The sequence below is a fragment of the Cygnus olor genome, chromosome Z (assembly GCF_009769625.2).
Source record: "Cygnus olor isolate bCygOlo1 chromosome Z, bCygOlo1.pri.v2, whole genome shotgun sequence".
In the NCBI taxonomy this organism is placed as follows: domain Eukaryota; kingdom Metazoa; phylum Chordata; class Aves; order Anseriformes; family Anatidae; genus Cygnus; species Cygnus olor.
The window spans coordinates 62,343,462-62,367,089 of record NC_049198.1 but is presented as its reverse complement, the minus strand read 5'-3'; the positions used below and the strand labels follow the sequence as shown (position 1 = coordinate 62,367,089).

At 38.9% G+C, this 23,628-nt stretch overlaps 1 protein-coding gene across 4 annotated transcripts in view; it reads left to right on the top strand.

The window, feature by feature from the left end:
- LOC121061926 (synuclein alpha interacting protein) overlaps positions 1-23,628 on the top strand; it is an 88,805-nt gene that overhangs the window by 6,241 nt on the left and 58,936 nt on the right. Inside the window, exon 1 of one of the 4 annotated variants that reach the window (XM_040541404.1) lies at positions 3,179-3,233. The exons of the other annotated variants lie outside the window; for them this stretch is intronic. The gene's annotated coding sequence lies outside the window, so the exon portion shown is untranslated. Of the gene's footprint in view, positions 1-3,178; positions 3,234-23,628 lie in introns of those variants that run through there. 4 annotated transcript variants of the gene reach the window in all.

Genomic DNA, 23,628 nt, shown 5'->3' with positions numbered 1-23,628 from the left:
ATTAGTCCTTTATGAAGATGAGTGAGTGCCATTTACACTTAATACAGTTGCCTCCAGCTGCCTGGAGAGTATATTCGTATCTCTGCATTACACACTAAAACCGGGTGAGTCACTGTACCTGAACATTCGGATTAATCTGTCCTGACTCTGCCAATCCCCACAAGAAAGGCCAACCAGCAACTTCTCATGTTCTCCAGGAGTTCAAGGAAAGCAAGTTGTGTCCAGGGAGATCGTGCCCTGCTGATACAATTTAGTAAAATGGACACTCTCTCAAGCATGTGTTCCTCATCAGACCCCATATGCTTTACACTATGTTCCCAGGCTTTTGTTTTTGCAAATGCAGTTTTTAGATGAATGTATCAACAGTAGCACATTTTCTGGATGTGTCTACGCAGCAACTGAGTAGCGTGACTGCAGCTTCATGTGGACATATCTGTACTACTTAGGAGCAGATGATGACAAAGCTGACAGTGACTACAAGAGTTCTCAAAAAAGGAAAAAAGCAAAACAAGCTGAAAAGGTCCAAGGTCCAAAAAAGGCCCTCCTCCACTGAGGAAGTTTAGATTGGACACTAAGAGGAATTTCTTTAAGGAGAGGGTTGTCAAGGTCAAGCATTGCAAGGTACTGTCCGAGGGAGTGGTGGAGTCTCCATCCCTGGCAGTATTCGAGAGGCGTGTGGACACGGCACTAAGGGACATAGTTTAGTGGTGGGACTTGATAGGTCATGCTGATGGTTGGACTTGATGGTCTTTTCCAAACTAGATGATTTTGTGATTCTACCTTTAATGTATAAATGATTTGAAGACATGCCAGCCTAGACGTAAGGGCGGGCTGTCCAGCCCTTCCAGACAGATCGTTAAGCCATGCTGATGGCTGCTTTCATCTGTCTTCACTGCTATTTTTAACTTTGCTGTCTAGATTAGCACTATCATGGATACTCCTACACACGTTGAAATCAATTCATGACTTCATGCCCACTACTTCTCTGCTATGTTGTCTGTGGATGCTCTGCATCTGCGTGTGTGTCCCTTAGTCTTTGCACTGATACTGTCTAATTTTCTTTTCCACTGATTTTAGTTGTTTATTTTGGAATTCCTTTGTAGGGAATTATAGGGAGGGCACCAAAAGACAGGAGAGACTTCTGGCAATGTTCCACTACAAAATTCATGTTATAGTCCATTTTCCAAGTTAGATTATTTAGCTCAGCCTTAACCTCTAGGCCCAGGCCACAGGTTTTTGCAAGACGTAAAATCAATACAAGAGACCGGATTAACAGAGCAATGTCAGAAAGTTGTCATTTCATAATATTCTACATGAAAACATTGAATTTAGAGCAGAGTTATATGAAAAAAATAATTTTTGTGAAAAATACCAGTTACTACAGTAACGTGGCTACTTGTGAAGCTACATAACATAAATTTGTTACCATATATAAAACACTGTATGTCTTTTTTGAAAGGACTTGCATATTCAACAGAAGGTGTTGTGTAAGTATCTTTTTTTTTTTTTTTTTTTTAATATATATTTCAAGGGAGAGCCCTGCCCTGCAGAGATTTCCTTGGGAATTTTATTTTATTTTATTATGGGTGTAATAACGATTATTGCTTTGCCAGATTAATTATTAAGTTAATCCACAGTCTTCTCAATGAAATGTGCATCCACTTAAGGTAGAGAGAGCAAAGTTTGACAGCAGCAAGTGTACTTCCACATTAGATTTTAGTAATTTTTATTCAGAAATATACTTTCCTTCTGACTTAAAAGCAAATAAACAAACAAACAATGACAACAAAAAGCAACAGAAAACAACAAAAATGATCTGTATCTAGGGATATAGTCTGAAAAGATCTGCTGTCAGTTTCTTTTTCCTGTGTAATTTCCATATTATTTAATTAAGACCCTTAGAAAAGATGGCTTGGAAATTGAGGTTAGGACATAAAAAGATGTTTTCATGAAAATTTTTTCATGCCATGAAAATATTTCACATAAAAGTGAGTATTGTCAGACAAAGAGGAGTACAAAATAGACTCTAACAAGGCATATGTTTCTGTGACATGAGGCATGTTGTAAGGTGAAGCTGAGCGTTTCAGCCTGGTGGAATGTTGCACTTACTTATCTGCCAAGAAAATATTTTGTCTCTGGATAAATGATTGTACTGAAATAAATACTCATCTTTCCTTAAGTGGACATACTTTCCTTAAGTATTTTCCTTAATACTTATCTTTTTTCTTAAAAAATAAAAAATAAAAAAGTATTATGGTTGTACTTGGTGCCCTCCAGAGGGAACTGCTTTGGTACATTGGATGGAGCACAAGATGTAAGCATGTACCTGCTAAGTCTGATTCTAGCACCAGGGGATGTTGAATGAGTTATCTTAAGCTTTTCATTTATCCTTCTGTCAAATGAGGAGAAAATGTATTTGGGAACCAGGGTAATAGAATTGTTAATGGCAGTATCATTTTGTAATATGGAAATTTAACATTACCTATTACTTTTCATTATGAAAAAGATTTAGCCCTTTCCTGAACAGCACCAGCACCTTCATGGTTTGAAGGTGCTAGAGTTTGAGTGTACTCACCTGTGGGGTGCTTAGTCTTCTTCATTCCCCTTACTCATCCTGCGTAATGCTACAGGAGCCCTCCTGCAGGACTGTGCTCTACACACAAAGCTGGCTATATACTGGTAGAGAACTTGGTGTTTCATTGCAGGTGAAGCTCCTGAGGAAAAAAACAGCCATCATTGGAAATCATATAAATAGTTAGAGGATGTTGTGATGGTTACAAAATCAGGTGCTCTCAATTTAAATAAAAACATGAGAGATAGGGTTTACTGTGCCAGTTTGTGCTGCCCTCACTCTCCCTCCTTTTGGCAGGTTGCATAGTGGTCAGGGATGTTTAACAGATATCGTGACTCATTTGACAGGGGAGCTGGAAAGCGCATAGATAATGGGCAAGGAAACACTGTGGAATAAAGAGATGTCATTGTAATTAATACAGACAAGGCAACATTGACCAGTCTGTGTCCCTGCCTCTGTGGTGGCAGTCTTGTATGATGCTAAGCAAGAAACCAAATTTATTATGTGGCAGGTGGCCACAAAACCTGTATGCTGTCACACTCAGGTTGCCTAAATTAAGTCTCTTGGGTGTTTGCTATGTAAAGGAAATGAACTGCAGTGAGAGCTGTCTCCCATTTCTGGCAGTGATCAACACGGTCTGGAGATACGAACAGATACAGAGGTAATGTTATAAGCCGTTTCTGATCCTATCCCTTCTAGTGCACTATTCTGTGGCTTCCTATAAGTCCCTTTGTCTCTGTTTCCAGTTTCTAGCTGGGGTCAATAATGCTTTATTATCTTTTAATGGAGACTGTGGATGAATTAACAACTGCAGGTGAGATAATTGGACAGTACTGGTGTGCATCCTTGAAAATGTTGTGAAGATATAAATGATCTTCCATTCAGTTTAGGGCTTAGACAAACTAAAATAAACAAGACTTGGCTAGGTAAATGCTGGAAGGGGGAAAGAAGAAATGAAAACAGCTTTCTGATTTTCTGAATAGCTTTGGTTGTGCCCTGTATAAGACAGGTATCCCTTTGAAAAACGCTAAAGTGTGATAATTCTGTTAGACTGTATCAAAGTCAATATGAGTAAAGGAATGTTCCAAATGCACACATTATATAATATGGTAGGTTTTTATGTAGTGACATTTATTAATTAAATTTCAATTTTGAAGCTATGTTAAATTTTTAAACGATTTTAAGAATCCATAAAAGAAGACACTACTAACGTACAGCTTAAAATAATAGCAATACTCTACAGTTAGAATTTAGTTTTGTTATAGTTCTAATGTCTGTACCTCTGAGTGTTAATATTGTGTTGTACCTGCTGCCCATATGGTTTAAAACAAATAGTATTCATAGCCGTGTAGCAGTACTTTATCATAACACAGCACTGTATAATTGCAGAAGTGCAGTGGCAGTCTATTTCCAATTATTTTAATTAAAAAAGAGTCATGACAGTTTAAGAAGACTACTTTCTGATCTCAGGGGCACAAATATCTCTCAAGAATAATTTGGTTGTTCATCTCTGAATTTGCCAATTTCTATGAAACTACTGGTTAAACTTCTAATAATTTAATCATCATAGGCTCTGTTTAGGGAGTAGAATGTGAAAAAAAATTCACATTTTTTGTCCTTTGTCCATTTTAATTTTATCAAAATGAAGACATTTGCATAGATGTTAATGGTCAAGTTCCAGGGTTGATTGTCAGAAATGAATGTCTTTATTTGTGGTAAAATCGTTAAATGTTTTTTAATAGTAGGTTTATTTTAAAAGTATGTACCTGTAGTAATATATGCATACAACCAAATTTGTGTAATTCATTCTGTAGTCTCAAATGAAAGTGGGGAGGTCTAAGTAACAAGAAAAGTGAGTTTTTGTGGAAATGCTTTTAACTTAAGGGTTGTTTTTTTTTTTTTTTTTTTTTTTTTTTGTTTATTTTGGACCTGGCCACAGTATACTTAGATACATGCTTTGCATAATGTGCCCTTCCTGAGGCTGACTCATTTACCAAATATAAGTGCATTGCTGGTTACTCCCCAGTGCACCAGATCCCAGCTGAGAGCAAAACCCACTTTACATCACTGGGACATTTCTCTTTGCATTTGGAGTACAGTCTGTGTCTGCATGTACTCTTGGTTGGTAGAGTTTAACTGTTGAACATTCTGGTGAATTTCAATGTGCAAGTGATGGGGCAGTAGACGTGATTCTCCAAAGGCTGTTGGTATTGTTTGCTTGTTTATTTTTATTTATTTATTTTTGTTTTTGTTTTTAAAAAGTGTGTGTGTGTGAAGAATTGGTAATAGAGAACAGAGTGGGAAGTGGTTTGGCCTCAGCCGTGTATCAGAGAAACATGCCTTTTGCATGTGAGCAGTGCAGTGCATAGACTTTGTACAAACGGTGGATACACTCCACATACTGTGACCATTGAATGGAATGTTACTTACATAGGAGTTTTCCCTTGAATTTATAATTAAAGCTTATATGAAGCAAAAAAATTGTCATGGAACTAAATTCAGGATATATATTTTGGCAGGCAAATATAAATGAGGCAAGCTCTAAATTACTGATTTTTAATATAGCATTTGAATGTTATAAACTTAAGAGAGTACTATTTGGAATTAGTACTTTCCCAAGATATTTCTAAAAGTAATTGAACAGACCACAGTGGGACTACAGGGTGTTGAAATTCTAATGAATGATTATTGAATTGATGCTTTTTTCTGATCTTAAAAATAATAATAATAGTAATGAAAAAAACGTAACCTAAAGATGCTGTCAGCATTCAAAATATATTGAGCAATGATATCTCACATTACTTGGTTTATTGAAACAACAGTTATAGATGAAATGTGTTCTTCAGTGAAAAAAGAAGCTTAGGAAGATTTATGGGGATGGTGTACTGATTAAATTATTTCCATATTTTTCTGTGATTGGGGCCACTGTGGAAGGTAAGTTGAATAAGGGTGTTGCATGGCACTAAGGAGACAAACAAAAGTCAGGATGTGAATATCATGTCATGAAATGGCAGTGTCAGATACTATGATTTATTGAACTGATTTTACTGACTGTAGAAATATCTTCTGTACAGTTGCTACTGCAGTGCTAGAGCCCCCAGTGCTGCTGCCATTGATTCAATGGAAAAAGGAGAGACCTGAATTTCTGATTTTAAATGAGAGTGCAATGAGTCACATCTGCTCTAAAAAGCCATTGACACAGAATTCCCCACCTCCCCCCAGACCAACACGTGGTTTGGAAAGACTGAGTTCTGCTATGGTTGATTTCATCCTAACATGAGCACTGGAGCCTACATTAGCCGTGGTACTTGAAATAAGCCCTTTGCTACTCTATCTTATTTTGGGGCCAAGTATCTGATTCCTGGTGGATGCCATTGCTAGGGTGTATTATTTTTGGATTTTTGCACGAGAGCTAGGCTACCAAAAGAAGGCATCTTTTTTATTTCTGTAGCTCATGAACTTGCAACAGCTCTGCAGATGGTGGATATTCATTACCTTTGCCAAATACTTTAGTGAACGTTTTTACAGCACAGTACTTTTCAAATTGTACCTGGAGTACTATTTGACTATTGTTAAAACAAAATGTCATGCATATTTCTATGTATCCCTTTCTTCTGGAGTTGATTGGGAATGATATGTCACCATTAATTTTCTCAGTGTTTGGTTCAATTTTCCTGAAAATTCATGCTTCTGAAGTTTTGCTCGAGGAAATACCGCCATGCTCACACACGCTTTCTCATGTAGTATTTCTTTACTTTGGTAAAGTTTTATGTTGTTGTGGAATGGTATAAGGTGATACATGGGCTATGCACTTTAAGCAGCCTTTGAGGGCGTAGTGGTTGAATTTTCATTTTCCTGTGTGTTTTCCATACAAAGAAGTCACATTTGTTGTCTTGACTAAAGGTCTATGGTGCATTATGGGACTTGATGTGGAATGTGTAAGAGGAGCAAAGCAAGACTGTGTTGGCATTCAGATAGTTAACTCCCTCTTATTTGACAGTGTTACTAAATAGCTGCACAAAGCTCTGCTGTTTCTTTGCGTACATTAGGAGAGTACCCATGGCATCAAACAACTCAGGAGTTCTGTCATCTGATACCCCAATTGCGATTTAGTAGTTCGCTTCCTGAATTAAGCAAAAGAAATAAGCATTATCTTTAATATGGAGGATGCTGTATTTCAGTCACTAGTATTCTTTGAAATGATGAAGTGAACTGCAAATAATCTTGACCTGAAATAGAACAACATTTTATGTCTCTGTTCCAGTGTTCCAAGCAACCATGACTTGATTCATATAGGTCTTTGGTTCAGTCTCAAATCTATGTTTAATGGAGGATTTACAGAAATGTTGAACAACACTAGTACTTGTACATGATTGATGCAGTGTTCTATATATATTTTACAGTTCTGTATTATAAATTATTTGGTGTTTTAGTATTAAAAACAGATGACAACCTATAGCTTTAGTATTATGTATGCATAGAAGATGGATAAATACCCATACATACTCTTTGTATTTGATTGTTGAACCCCTATACTATATTAAAATGTATTATTCATTTCTGCCAACAGCCATGAGTCAGTGGAAAATAATGAGCGCAATCATTTGAAAAATGCACATTCACAATTCGCTTGTATTCATCTCAAAGTTCAGACTGCAGATGTGTAACCATTCATTTTACTGTTCTCAGTGATGCATGTAAGACTCTAGAGTATTCACATTTATGAACTTTCTGCATTGTCATTGATATTTAAAGTAGAGCAGATAGGTAACATGAAATAAAATTTATTTGTGCCATAGAATTTACTGATATAAGAGGTTGTTAGTTTAGCAGCTATATTTTCACTTGTAAAGTCATAAATTCAATTTTTAGTGGGCTTTTTCTAGTAATCGCAAATGTGTTGGCTCCCCCCCCCCCCCCCCGCAAAGGAGTCACGCTTTGGAGGAGAAAGTGGCTTTTTTTTTTTTTTTTCCCAAAAGTTGTGCAGAAATTGAAGAAAAAAAAAAACAGATGGAATATCTTTTAAGCTTACTTTGTTAAGCTTTGTTTTTTTTCCTTCAAATTTCACATTTCTAAAATGACAGAATTGAATCGTTAATTCCTGCTGTTTCTGCTCAATCAAAATTTTTCAGGGAAAGCTTCATTGTATGCAATCATCCAATCTATATGCGAATATGTGATTTTAACCTGGGTTTATTGTTAGCATTAAATTACTGATATTCAGAACAAACATATTTGAAGACTACTTTGGGTAGTTCTGCTTACAAAAATATTTTTAAAGCACAAAGTATATACAGTGAACTAGTTACTAGTTGCCCAATTAAAATGTGAGATTTTGTATATTCAGTGCTCCTAAATGTATCAGTGGCAGATTTCTCACCCTTATGTGTGTTCTCCTTTATTACTATGATTGATCCAGATTTTGCTTTTGGTCTAAATTATTCATATCTTGACAGGAAATGTATTTTTTTTTCCTTTGGTTCAGTTGTTTTTGTTTAGTTTTGCTCCATTCATTGACCTTACTGTTTTTATTCACCACTTCAATAACAAAAGAAAAAGCCATTCTGTAGGCCTCCTTAACAGAACTGCTTTTTTACATGTTATCGAAATCTTGCAATTTCAGAGGTTGTTTTGCTTGTAGGGATAGTGCAGTGTGATTAATCATAAATTTAATCTTATGAGAACCTGCAAAAGAAAATATTGCAGTATCAACCCGTTGCTGTAATTTTGGCTCTTTAAGCAAGAGGTCAGGATCTAGAAAAAAAATAAATCCTTCTTTTATAATTTTAAAAACATGTTGAGATTGATGGCTGTGATGAGGAAGAATGTGAAACAATGTTTTAACTACAGGTATCATGTAATACAATGTTCCCTAAGTGTATTTTAGATTTCCAACTGCAACATGAAAAATGCAAGTTTCACTAGGACCAACAGACTCAAAAATTCTTTTGCCCTATATGGAGAGGTTTAAAACAAACAGTATGCTTGAAAAATTATAGTACTTGCAAAATCTTTTAAAAATATTTGCAGATCACAAATTTTCCAAGACATGAGCCTCCTGGATGGCAGCATAATAAATTATTGGCTTTGAGGGAAATTACTTCCATAAAATTGAGAAAGTGAAAAACAAATTGCCAGTACTGTATTTACATCACCATAATTCTGCAGAGAGAAGGAAGTTATTCTCTTTCTTGCTTTGAAGTCTAAATTTAGTTTATATTAAGAAAGCAATAGTCATCTTTTTTTATTACATCCATCATTCTTGCCCTGTGGAATACTCTAAGGTGCCTTGTCCTGGCTGGGAGAGGTGGCGAAGCTGAACTGTCAGCCAATGCCAAGCTGCTGTGTCCTTCACTGGTTGAAGCATGAGGATAATCAGCACCTGCTCTTTTCTGTACTCAGAGGGAGCTTTTCAAAGTTATGAACTGGAAAGTGGACATATATCACCACTTCTAGGGTCTCAGTTACCTTCCCCTGAGTTCAACTTTTGAGACTGGTTGATTAGACATTTCTGTTTTGCAGGCTGGTAGGCAAATCTCGGTTATATTAGTGGCAAATCCTTACTGGTTGTTCAGTGTAAATCCGGATTCTAGGCTCTGTAGTACATCAGATAGTGCATGATATTAAGTAAAATGCTTGTCATGTGCACTCTTGGTTTCCATATATACATAAGTACACAACAGTGTGTTTTCTGTCCTAGTGGGCCTGCCAGCTGATTCTGAAAGAGCACATGGATCTTATTTAGATTCAGTTTCCTCATCGTGGAAATAACTGCTTAAAAGGTTCTGCTACATTTTTAGAGAATTTGTACAAGCTTTAACTAACTTGCAGTCAAATAGGACGTTCAGTCATCTTGCAGGAAAAAATGTGGTTTAGTAAGTGTTTTTAGTGATGGTCTCTGTCACCATTTGAATGGTGACATTTGAATGGTGACATTTGAATGGTGACAGGGGATGTTACTATCTTTAGCAGTTACAGTTTTACGGAAGTGGCCTCTTATCGAAACTGTCCCACAAGTCATAAGCTTAGTAATTTCTTTGTGTGAATCTCCAGCACGCCCTATGGTTCTGCATGTGTGCAAAGCTCAGTTTCTCGTCTGCACTTGCAATTGTGTTGGGAAATTCTCCCACCTGACCTGTTATGGGCAATTAGTGAAGGACTTTTGGGTGTTGTGATAGCTGAAGGTTGTCTCGGGCATGGCAATCCTGAAATGGTAGAGTTTTCACTCTTTGGTGAAGTAAGGAAGGTGGTTAGCAGAACTGCTACCTCAGATTTCTGGAGGGCAGACTTTGGCCTATTTACAGACCTGGTTAACAGATACCTTTTGTGAGGTGGTTCAGGAGTTCAGGAAGGCTAGACCTTCTTCAAGAACAAATCCTTAATGGTAAAGGAGTAGGCTATCACAGTGCACTGAAAGTCAAGCTGGCAGGGGAGAAGACCAGCCTGGATGAACAGAGAGCTTTTTCAGGAGCTCATGAAGAAAAAGAGTTTATGAACTGTAGAAAAAGGGGCAGGTTATTCAGGAGGACGATAGAGTTGTTGTGAAGTTGTGTGGGGAGAAAATGAGAAGGGCCAAAGCCCACCTAGAACTCAGTTCGGCTGGTGCAATAAAAGACAACAAAAAATGCATTTATAAATACATCAACAGCGAAGGAGAGATTAAGGTGAATGTCCATACTTTATTGGATGTGAGCGGAAACAGTGATGGAAGGTGAGAAGGCTGAGGTCTTTAATGCCTTTTTTGCCTCTGCCTTTATTAGTAAGGCCCGTTGTTCTCAGGGTACCCAGCCCCCGGAGTTGGAAGACAGTGACAGGGAGCGAGATGAAACTCCTATAATCTAGTGCGAAAATGTAAGTGACCTATTGCATCATTTGAATGTTCATATGTCTGTGGATCTGGATGGGATTCATCCAAGGATGCTGAAGGAGCTGGCAGAAGTGCTCACCACTTCCAGTAATTCACCAGCTATCCCATTGACTGGAGGTTAGCTAATGTGACACCAGTCTACCAGAAGGGCAGGAAGGAGGATCCAGGGAATGGTGGGCCTGGCAGTCTGACCTTGGTACCAGGGAAGGTTATGGAGTAGATCATCTTGGGTGTCATCATCCAGCGTGCATGGGACAACTGAGCGATCAGATGCAGCCAGCATGGGTTTACGGAAGGCAGGTCCTGCTTGATTAACCTGATCTCACAGAATGGCCAAGGTTGGAAGGGACCTCTGAAGATCTTCTTCTATGACAAGATGACCCACTTAGTAGATAAGGGAAAGCTAGTGGATGTTGTTTACTTGTATTTTAGCAAAGCATTTGATACTATTTCCCACAGTATTCTCCTGGAGAACCTTGCTGCTCATGGCTTGGACAGGTGCACAGTTTGCTGGGTGAAGAACTGTATGGATAGCTGGACTCAAAGGATGCTAGTGAAGGGAGTCCAATCCACTTGGCGGCTGTTCACCAATGGCACCCCCTAGGGCTCAGTCTTGGGGCCAGCTTTGTTTAACATTTTAATCAGTGGTCTGGATGAGGGCATCAAGGGTATTCTCAGTAAGGTTGTGGATGATAAGAACTGCAGCAGTGTCAATTTGCTTAAACTTAGGAAGGTTCTGCAGAAGGATCTGGCTAGGCAAGAGTCCAATCACATAGCATTCAACAAGGTTAAGTGTTGAGTCCTGCACTTGGTTCATAACAACCCCAAGCAGTGGTAAGGCTTGGGGAAGAGTGGTTGGAAAATTGCCCAGGAGAAAGGGACCTTGGAGTGCTGGTTGATGACAGACAGCTGAATGTGAGCCAGCAGTGAGCCCAGGTGGTCAAGAAGGCCAAGAGCATCCTGCCCTGTGTCAGAAATAGTGTGGTCAGCAGGAACAGGGAGGTGATTGTTGCTCTGTACTCGGCACTGGTGAGACTTCACCTTGAGTACTGTGTTCAGTTTTGGGCCCCTCACTACAAGAAGGACATTGAGTTATTCAAGCATATACAGAGAAAGGCAATGAAGCCGGTGAAGGGACAAGACAACAAGAGTTAAGAGGAGTGGCTGAGGGAACTGGGGTTGTTTAGTCTGGAGAAGAGGAGGCTGAGGGGAGACGACATCACTCTCTACAACTATCTGAAAGAAGGCTGCAGCCAGGGGGGTTTTGGTTTCTTCTGTCAGGTCGTAAGTGATAGAAGATGAGGAAACATCCTCAAGTTTCACCAGGGGAGGTTTAGGCTGAATATCATGAATTTCTTCACAGAAAGAGCGGTTAGGCTGCCCAGGGAAGTGGTAGAGTTGCCATCGCTGGAGGTATTAAGAGAGATATGGACATGGTGCTTAACAACATGGTTCAGTGGTGGGTTGATAGTGTTAGGTGGATGGTTGTACTGGATGATCTTAAGGGTCTTTACCAACATAAATTATTCTATGATTTAGGGTTCACTTGCTTCTGTTACTCTACCTTCTACAAATTCAGTATCATTTTAAGGCAGTAAAGGTACAAAATGTAAACGTCTGCATAACTGCATACTCAGCCCAGAATCTGTACTGTAGTTCACATATAATATTATAACACTGTGGCTGTTCACCAAAAAAAAGAGAAAAAAAAAGATGGTTGTAACATAAAGGACTTTCATATTTTACATGAGTTTGAATCACTGACAAGAAGAGTCTGACAGCTGCAGGCAATGTCTTTTATTTATTTATTTATTTATTTTATTTGCCCAGCAGGGGTTCTTCTGCAATTTTAAAGACATCATCTTTCATCTCCTAAAAGTACTTGTAAGAGTTACAATTGACTTCTGAGTAACAAGAGTATCCTTCTTGGAAGACAGATTTTCTAGATAGCAAGCAACCTAAGATCATATTCATCAGTGGCAGTTAAATGCTGAATTGACATTGCGATGCAGAGTTCTCTTTCAGACTATACAGCTATGATGAAAAACAACGAATCATCTGTGTAATTGAAACACCATATGAATATTCTAGCCACATAAGATTCCCAAACTCTACAGTACTCCACAATGCAAATTATGGGATTTGCAACACTTCCATTTGTGTAGTAGGGTGTATGAAACAGGAAATCCATGTTTCTGCCTGCTTTCCAGATATAATGGTAATATACCTTTACCTTGTAACAAGTGAATGGAAGAAATTGGAGTTGGTGTAAAATGAATAATCTCTTAAAACAGTTGCAACTGGCACTGATTTGTTCTGAATGGTATTAAAGCTGTCTTTCCTGGAACTGGGACAGATTCTATCTGGAGCATTGTTGCTTGTTTCAGTGTATGTATATGTGGGAAAAAGATGTAGTAAAAGAAATTTTTCTTTTCTGGAAAACTGGAATAACTGTCTTACAACATTGTCTAGCCAACTGCATTTATTTCCAGTGAAGTGACTACACTTGCAGATTGGTCACATGCCAAGGCTGATGATGTGCTTTATAGATGCAGAAAGTTATGTTAATAAAACTAGAAATTATAGTGCTACTATCCACAAGCACAGACTTTCCTATGACAGTATTGTTTACCTAAAAACTAAATATTATAACATTAGTGCTTTTTTTTTGCAAATCACTTGCCCAGATTTTTAACCAAATCTAACCAATCAGTGTTTCTGCTTACTTGTCAGTTGCGGATAGCTAAATATTTGCTTATGAAGCTAAGCTGCTGTCTGCCAAACATTCTGAGTTAGATTTTTTTTTTCCCTCAGTAAATAGATGTATTCCCAGCTTCTTGTCTTACTCTTTTACACCCTTTTAGAACTAGAATTAGAAATATTGCTTGTTCTAATTTTTGGTGAAAAAACAAAGATTGTGGTATTTGGACATACACAGAATCATAGAACCATTAAGGTTGGAAAAGACCTTCAAGATCATCTGGTCCAACCATCACCCTACCACCAATGTCACCCACTAAACCATGGCCCTAAGCACCACGTCCAACCTTTCCTTGAACACCCCAGGGGACGGTGACTCTACCACCTCCCTGGGCAACCCGTTCCAGTGCCTAACTACTCTTTCTGAGAAGAAATGTCTCCTACTTTCCAACCTAAACCAACCCTGGCACAACTTGAGGCCATTCCCTCTAGTCCTATCACTAGTTTCCTGTGAGAAGAGGCCGACCCCCGGCTCCCCACACCTCCCTTTCAGGTAGCTGTAGAGAGCAGTAAAGTCTCCCCTGAGCCTCCTCTTCAGACTAAACAACCCCAGGTCCCTCAGCTGCTCCTCATAGGACTCGTGTCCAGGCCCTTCCGTAGCCCTTCTCTGGACATGCTTTCAATAATCACTGTTAACAGATTATACTAAACATAATAGTTGTTTTGATAGGCCCAATGGTCGTTACCACAGATGAGTTTGAGTCCAGTATGGATTATCTCAGTCTGGCTCACTACATAGTTTGATAGCTTTATGAATGATTTACACCTTTTTCAGTTAAGTTTGAATAGAGTATATAAAAAGAAAGTAAAACGTGTTTCAACAGTTTTGAAAGGATCATCCTTTTTAATATTTTTAGGGTTTTTTTTCTTCATTACCTTTGAAACTCTGACATCATTGCCCCAATTTTTGATCCATTTGAGTATGACTTTTGAGTCATTCAGCTTCTTCATATGCTTCAGTAAGAGGCACTTGACTGTTTTTCTCAGCTGCAATCATTTCCTTATCTAGCACCAGTTTTTCCTACTGTTGTCACCCATATCCATGTATGCTGGTGATTTTTCCAGACAACAAGGCTGCTTTTTGGCTCCTTCATTTCCTTTCCATGTGTCCTTAATTAACAGTGACACTCACTGAAGTAGTTGGAGTCCTTTAGGCAGAGCAGTTAAAATCATGCGCTTTAAGAGAGTCACATGTAATGGAGCAGGGGAGTCTGCATATTAGTTTGGAGAGTAAAATCCTGTATGGAAAGTAACAAAAGTGCAAATGAAAAGTTTTTCTGTTTGTTTAAGTAATTTATAGTGTGGAGTCAAACCCAAGAGATAGATTTAAAATTTAGCAGTAGGACGTCTGTGGTCTAGTTTCCAACTGTAGTAGCAAGTCATTGTGGCCAACTGACATCCAAAAAGTTAAAAATACTGCTGCAATATTTTTGCCTGTGGTAAAGGAAAGCACAGTGGTTTAAAAACTAATCTTACCATCTGTGGTATTTCAACATGGAGGGCATAGGTTACAAATTTCTGTACATTCATTAAACGTCTTCCCCCCCCCCCCCCCCCCCCCCCCCCGCATTTTCTGCAGCTATTTCCATCAACATAGAGTAAGTGTAAGTAAGACTAAAATACTGGTAAATCAGAATGTAGGAGTTCTAAATCCACGTACAAATGTAGTAAGTTACTCAAGACAGAAGTGCTCTCCCTCCAGCTACCTGTATTATCTGTATAGTCTTTCAAACACGATTGAAACATGCAAAAATTGTAATGGTCAGCGTTGCTCCAGTGAGTGGAAGATAACAAGGTATGCTTGTTTATCTGTCTGATGAACAATTCTGAAAAAATGGCAGTTGAGAGAGGAGTTGATATATTCTTTCAGACAGAGTATACACAGTAGTCCTAGCAGAGTTCTGACTGATAGTGGTTCTAGTTTTGGGTAAAAATAGGTAATTACAGTAGATGATAGTGGATGCCAACGATGATAGTGACAGAGCTCTTCAGGAAGACTAATTGCTAGGTGTGTAATTTGAGATATGAAAGGAACACATTGAGAATAAAAAAAATCAATATATTTTCTGTATATTAATTTTTCTCCAGTTGCATTCAGAATGTTTCCATGTCCTGTGTGATTGTTGTTTTCTTTCTTTAACTGAATTGTTTTGTTTGATGTGAGAGGATGAAAACTCAGAAAAGAAGTAGCAAAGAGAAGAACAGCTGAGAGAATCATGCTGTCCATTTTAGATTATAAAGAGTGATCTGCATTGTTCAGATGGTGACTTTTTAAAAATTTTCATTGATGTTATCATTTCCCATCCAGAAATTTGTGAATTTTGTATGTCCCTAATGGCTTATAGATATTTAGCTGAATGACAATTAGTAAGGGAACTGTTGATCTGTTTGTGTTCTTTTTGATGTATTGGTCAACAGTAATAAAAAAAAAAAAAGTAAAATTAATTTCAAAACCTCTTCCTGCCAACCACATAAAAAATGACGTCTATATTGATTTCTCTGATAATTGTCCTGGAAAAATGGTAGGAATTTAATGATATGAATGTATTGAAATGCATTTATCAATAGACTATGTATTGGATATACTGCATTAGAAATAAGGGGTCTGGATGTGAACTTATAGTGGCCTCTTTCAAGGCTTATAAAAATGCAGAAATCATGTAAAAAGGAGAAAAAAAATATTGCAGAATACCTGTAGGAAAAGGCAGACATTTCAGAGGAAATGCAAGAGCAAAGTCCTCTGTATTAATCTAGCAAGTTCCTTAAAAGGACACAAAACATAGTGTGTTGTACATATGTTCTAGATTTTATAGAAGAGACTTTGTGAGAAATATTTTCAGAGCCTGCTGGGATATAGTTGAGATTATGGCAATTTCCCATAAGAACATGTGTTTACCAGCTCCAGCTTCCTTTTGAAACACTATAAAGAATTGCTTTCATGACTTTTTTTTTTTTTTTTGGGGGGGGGGGGAGGGGGTGGGAGGGATAGAGGGTAGGGTGGAGTGGTGTTGGTTTTGTTTCTTTTTGGACAGGCAGAACAAACAGGATATCTTGGTCATAATGGGCAGCATAATGTAATGATAAGTGCATCCTAATTGCATCTTGTTTATATGATGATTATGCCCACAATTATTTCAATGGGTATTCCTGTTTCTACACACCCTAAGAAGTTTTTAAGCACTATTGTCTCTTTTTTGTTCTTTTTTTTTTTTTTTTTTTTTTTCAGTTGAAGACTTCCATCTATGACAAGGACACTAAAATTAGAAGTATTGAAACCATGCCAATCTGTAAAAATGTATATGGAATGAAAAATTGGTGTTTATCTCTGCCTTGGTTTTAGTTGTCAGTGTTGGATATCCTACATTACTAGCATTATGATATCCAGTAAACATCTGAAATCGTAGAATCATTCATGTTGGAGAAGACCTCTAAGATCATTTAGTCTGACCATTAACCCAGTACTAAAGTCTACCACTAAATCATGCTACTAAGTTCTACATCTACATGCTCCTTGAAGACATCCAGGGTTGGTGACTCAACCATTTCGCTGGACAGCTTGTTCCAATGCCACACAACTGTTTCAGTAAAGAAATTTCTCCTAATGTCCAATCTAAACCTCCCCTGGCACAAATCGAAGTCATTTCCCTTTGTCTTACCACTTGGTGCTTGGGAGAAGAGCCCGATCCCTACACTGCTATAGCCTCCTTTGTGGTTGTTGTAGAGCACAATAAGGTCTCCCCTGAGCCTCCTTTTGTCCACACTAAACATCCCCAGTTCCCTCAGCCACTCCTCATTAGATTTGTTCTGTAGACCCTTCACCAGCTTTGTTGCTCATCTTCGGACATGCTCCAGCACCTCGATGTCCTTGTATTCCAAAACTGAACAGAGTGTTCAAGGTACATCCTCACTAGAGCTCAGTACAGAGGGACAATCACTTCCTAAGTCCTGCTGGCCACACTACTCCTGATACAAGCCAGGATGCTGTTGGCCTTCTAGCCACCTGAGCACGCTGCTGGCACATGTTCAGCTGGCTATTGACCAATACCTTCAGGTTCCTTTCTGCCAGGTCCATTTCTAGCCACTCTTTCGCCAGCCAGTAGTGTTGCCTGGGGTTGTTGTGCCCCAAGTGCAGGACCTGGCTCTTGGCCTTGTTGAACCTCATACAGTTGGCATTGACCCATTGGTCCAGCCTATCCAGGACCCTCTGTAGAGTTTTTCTACCCTCAAGTAGATCAACACTTGCTCCTAACTTAGTGCCATCTGCAAACTTACTGAGAGTGCACTTGATCCCCTCCTCCAGATCATTGATGAAGATATTGAAGAGAACTGGCCCCAATACTGAGGTCTGGGAGACACCACTAGTGACTGGCTTCCAACTGGATTTAACTCCATTCACCACAACTCTTTGGACCTGACCACGCAGCCAATTTTTAACCCAATGAAGCCTACACCCATCCAAGCCTTGAGCAGCCAGCTTTTTCAGGAGAATGCTGGGGGAAATGGTATCAAAAGCCTTACTGAAGTCTAGGTGGACCACATTTATAGCCTTTCCCTCATCCACTAAGCACATCACCTTGTCATAGAGGGAGATCATGTTCGTCTAGCAGGACCTGCCTTTGGTAAAGCCATGCTGACTCGGCCTGATCACCTGGTTGTCCTGTAGGTGCTGCATAATGGTACTCAAGATAATCTGCTCCATGAGCTTCCCCAGCACCGAAGTCAGACTGACAGGCCTGTAGTTTCCAGACCCTCCTTCTGGCCCTTCTTATAGATTGGCATCACCTTAGCTAGCTGCCAGTCAACTGGGGCCTCCCCTGGTAGGCAGGACAGCTGATAAATGATACTGCCTTTTATTTAATTTCACACAAATTTATATACTAGCAAAATAATGGAAAATAAATGCTTAAAGGAAGAAGTAATTGTTAACAGAACAGCCTCCAATACTAATTTGTACATCTCTGAAAAGATCTGTTTGGAAGAATCTAGTGTTATGGCTCTGGAGAGGAGAGGGGTCCAAGAGTACTGGTCAATATACAAGGATTACCTCCATGCTCAAGTAATGTCCATCCCAACAAGCAGGAGTTCAGGAAAAGGTGGCAGGAGGCCTACACAGTGCATGGATGAACCAGGAGCTCCTGAGTGAATTCTGACATGACAAAGAAATGTACAGGAGGTGGAAGCAGGGGCAAATAACCCAGGAGAAATGCTGAGCTGCTGTCTGAAATTGCAGGGGTAGGGTTAGGAAAGCCAAGGCTGACTTGGGGTCAATCTGACAAAGGATGCGAAAGGCAAGAAGAAAGGTTTCTGCAAACAAATAAACAGCAAAAGGAAGGATAGGGAAAATGTGAGGCCATGTCTGAATGAGATGGAGAACTGGTGACAAGTGACATGGACAATGCCAAGGTTCGCAGTGCCTTCTTTATCTCAGTCTTCACCACTCTGGCTGGCTGCAGGAATCCCTGGCTACTGAGACCAGAGTGAAAGTCTGGAGCAAGGAAGGCTTGCCCTTGGTGGAGCAGGACCAGGTTAGGGAGCACTTAAACTGGAAACACATAAGCCTACAGAGTCTGATGGTTTGCGCCAGTGAGTGCTGAGTGAACTGGCTGATCTCAGTGTGAGGCCACTCTCTATTATCTTCGAAAGGTTATGGCAGCTGAGAGAGGCTCCTGAAGACTGGAAGAGAGCAAATGTCACTCTTGTCTCCAGGAATGGCAAGAAGGAAAATCTAGGAAGTGGTACTGGTCAGCCTTACCTCAATGACTAGGAAGTCAATGGAGAAAATCTTCCTGCAAAGCACTTCCAGAGAGATGAAGGACAAGCAGGTGATCTAGAGAAGTCAGCATGGATTTATGAAGGAGAAACCAGGCTTATCAACCTGATAGTGTTGTCACCTACAATGAGGTGACTGGTTTGTGGATGATGGGAGAACAGTGGATGTTGTTTACTGAGGCTTATTGGCATTGTCTCCCATAACATCTGCACAGAAAAGTTTACAGAGGGTGTGTTAAATAAGTGGACAGGCAAGTGGATTCAAAACTGGCTCAATGGCTTGGTCCAGAGGGTTGTGATCAACTATGCAAAGTCTAGCTGGAGGCAAGTCATTATTGGTGTGTCATCAGGGCTAGTACTTGTGCTAGTACTAAGTTTGCAGATGATAGAAACTAGGAAGAGTGAAAGACACACGAGATGATTGTGCTGCTATTAAAAGGGACTAAGGGACTTGGGCGTACTTGAAGACAGAGCAGATAGGAATCTCCTGAAGTTCAGCAAACAGAAATGCAAAGTCCCACATCTAGGGAGGTATAACCCTATGCACCAGTACACGCTGTGAGCTGACCAGCAGGAAACAAGCTCTGCAGAGAAGGACCTTGTGGATACCAAGCTGGCCATGAGCCAGCAACATGCCCTTATGGGGGCAGAAGCCTTCTGAACTGCATTGGGACAACCATTACCAATAAGTCAAGAAAGGTGATCCTCTCTGCTCAGCCCTGGCAAAGCCACACCTGGGGTACTGGGTTCTATTCTAGTCTGCCCAGTGTAAGAAGAACACGGACTTCCTAGAGCAAGTCTAGCACAGAGACAAGAAGACAATTAAGGGACTGGAGCCTCTTTCATATGAAGAGAGGCCGAGAGAGCTGGGGCTGTTCAGCCTGCAGAAGAGAAGGTTCAGGAGAATCTTACCCAAAGATAGAAAAAAAAAAAAAAAAAAAAAAAAAGGAAGAACAACAGTGGAACATTTCATATGAGAAAATCAAGTGTATTTTATGGTGAAGAGGCTGATCTCTTTGTGAGGAAAAAGTGACCCTTTCCCTTTCATACTTGAATGATAAGAACTTCATACTTTGAGTAGAATAGCTCTTTTTTTTTTTTTTTTTTTAAATAATATTATTTCATGTACCTCTACATGACTGGATTTTAAATTTACAAGTAGATCATTTTAAATTGACATCAGTATTTCACCTCTAGCCTAGATTTGATTACAAGTTCCCCATTCATCGATCAGAAACGCTTCAGTATTTTAGAGTCACGCTGTCACAAAATGTTTAGTTGAAAGACCCCTGAGAGAAGTTTTGAGAACGAGTCATAACTGAGGACAACATGAGGTTAAATATATATTCGTAGAACAGTTTAAAGGAAGAAGTAGAAGCTCATTACCATTTAAAGACCCTTTCTAAACAAGTGAAGGGAACAGATGTTGTGCCCAAATAGGGTCAGTGACTGGCAGGAAGTAGTTTTCTGTAGCTTAGGTGAATGGAATGAAAGTAGCACTGCAAATAAGCTAGGTGGAACTACAAGATGATTTCTACACTTGACTAGTTTAATACCCTTTGACAAAAAATTGACTGAGATGAATGAACAGTGCATTGTTTTGTTCTATCCTCCATCAGAGGTAAAATCTCATTCTTTTTCCCCCCCTTATTAATATGGAAAATTACTAAGGAAGGAAGGAACATGATTATTAGTTATAATTACTTTGTGGTCCCTGTATGCAAAACATGTAACAGTATGTAACAGGGAGAGAGGAAAGTATGCTGCTGCAGTGTGCTCAGTAGAAATTATACCTCTGTGCTTGGCACATCTGTGAAAGCACTGCTTTTCTTACTAGCACAAGTTGTCAGGTGGATAAGTGGCAGAGCCAGGCCAAGTTCAATTTCTAGTGCAAAAGTTAAGATTGTTAGAAGCTGAAGTAAATCACACCACCTGCATTTCTTGCAGTTTGGCTTTGGACTGCGTCAAAGGCAGCAACTGTATGTTCTAATCCAAATGCACTCAGAGTTCAGTACATCCATTGTCCTACTGTGGCCTCTGTTTTTACTTGATCACTGCTAACAGTGACATTATAGAAATAAGTTATAGTAATGGACGTGGAATAGTGTAGCATGTAATGTTGCTGTGTGCTCTAGAGAGGTTTCTATCTGGTCGTTCCCTCCATTTAGACATACATGTGCAGATGTCATATATAGAGGTGAGTTGTTGGATCTAGTTTTGATCTGCATATCAGTGAATCTTAAAGACAATAGAGTTAGCTAGTGGGAAATATCTGAAGCAGTTGCCATATGAACTAGAGTACAATGAAGTAAACATTAATATTGAACAACTGCAGGATATTTCATATTACAGGTAAATAGGTTTGTAGTAGTTCAAAGAGGAAAAAAAACCAACAACAATCAAATACAGCAAAATAACATCTCTTTTTAAAAAGATTAGTTGACCTCTTATTTATTTTGATCTTTCTATTAAGATTAAGCAGACAGTGCATTAGCTTTTGTACAGTGCTTGAATCACGTATGCTGTTTCAGTTTTAAAATAACAAATATTAATTTCCAACTCCAAAGTTTTCTTCTTCAAGGCTAATTGAAACAAACATACTTATTTTTCTAGGCCTCATTCCAGAAAACTCAAGTGCGTGCATTCTTGCTTAATGCCTGGAGTCCATTTTTCTTTCTGCTTGAATCTTGAAGGAAATATAAAACTGTATGGTGGAAAGGATGGTTTTATTATGAGAAATCTGGAGTGTTTCTCAGTGAAGAGATGCCTTCCAAGTTTTGTTAGAGTACAAACAAAACTCTTCAGTAAGTCATGTTGCTCAGTAGCCTGAATATTGACCTCATATTTGTTAAACTGCTGTTTACTTTTTCGACACGCTGCAGATCCTGATACGTATGTGCCTGGTACAGTGCCAGTCATTGTAACTGTTAAAAATACTTGATGTTAAAATACCTCAAGTTGTGAAGAATTTTCTGTTCAGTTCATAAGAAGATACAAGTGAACCACACACTATTACCTGTCTTCACATGACTTCTTTAAAATAGGTTCCCCTGAAACTCCATAAAATTGCTTTATATGCATGGTTGGATAAATTTTGAGATCTAGAAGTTTGTTTACATTTGACTAGAAAAAAATACATTTGTTCTCATCTAAAATCTGTGCTGAATATGCATTGACTGCATTAGGAACAGGACTGGGCACAGTATCTGTGCCTCTTTAGGGCTGCGGGTGCATTGTTTCTGCATGTCTGGAATGCAGGGTTTTTCTGAAGTTATATTTTAAAAATAGCATTTTTGCTTGTTGGAAAATCATTGTACTTTGCTGCATTCCTTCTTCCTGTACTATCAGCGTAGCTTGTGCAATAATGGTACTTGCATGCTGATTAAAAGCAGTGCTTTTACTTTGATTTGCTGTAGAAGTACCATACTGTTATAAATTGCTGCTGTGAACTTTTAAACTCAGGAAAACTTCTGAATAAACGTGATAAGGGATAAGGTAATCCCAGCCTCAGAATTCATTCCTTCACTGAAATAAATCACATCATTTTCAGCCTCACTGTTAACTTCTCATTTTTCTTACAACAAGATGTTCTTTAAAATTCATCTTTATTTTTTAAAATCTCCTCCTGCTCCTATTAAGCTTTCCCCTATGTATTTTTTATATTTTGAAGTTGACTAGACATATAATTTCCTTTGCATGATATATTTTTTCTTGGCTTACATAGAAGGAAGAAAAGTAAATAAAACAAACTAGTACAAAAGAGGTGCTCAGTCAGTGAGAGATAATCCAGACACTGAGCAGAACAAGTAATAGAAAAAATGTTATTTCACATAATTAGAAAAAACACTTTGGGAGCCCTAGAAGGTTACAAAAAGTGGTTAACACTTGAGACTGCATCCTAGTGTCACAAACCTTTGAATGACTTAATACTGTTAACACAGTCTAACCATGCCAGGTTGTCATTTTATTTCAATGAATGAACCTGAAGCGATACCTTCAGAAACAAATAAATCCCTGTTTGTGCTACAGCGTTTCCCTTTACATTCTTAAGTCTGCTTGAATTTTTACTGATCATATTCAAGTAATTTCCCCCTTAGTGTTATTGAAGAGAATGTTGATATAAATGAGGGGTTTTCTAAAAGTGCATGTTTGTGTAGTATTTAAGGTTTTGCTCACACATGTGACATAAAGATGAAGCTGCAAGCTTTTCATGTCTGATGCTTTCCTCTTATGTTCTGTGTTTATTACCTGCAGAGGTGCCATCTGTATTTAGTGAATAAGGATTTTCAGTTGTTCTGGGGAGCTCCTACACAACTTCATATAGAACCTCCGTCAAAGTCCATTGCACTGTGTTTGCATCATGTTCATTATCTAATTGAATTACTCTTGTACTGAGGGGCTCTGTTAATTGACAAGGACACAGACTATGCAAAAAGCCAGACAGATACAGAGAGATAGACCCAATACCTGTCCCAAAGAGCATATAGTCTTTAACATAAGACAGCACACAGCAGACAACAGTAGCATAAAGCAGTAAGACAGGTTTGATGGCTGGAGAGGCAGTGGTCTCAGCCAAGACTAGCTGTGCTAGGACCCAGTGACCAAGCTTTTTTGCTTTCATTCAGTAGTGCAGTTCCCATGTTCCTTAATTATGGCAGTG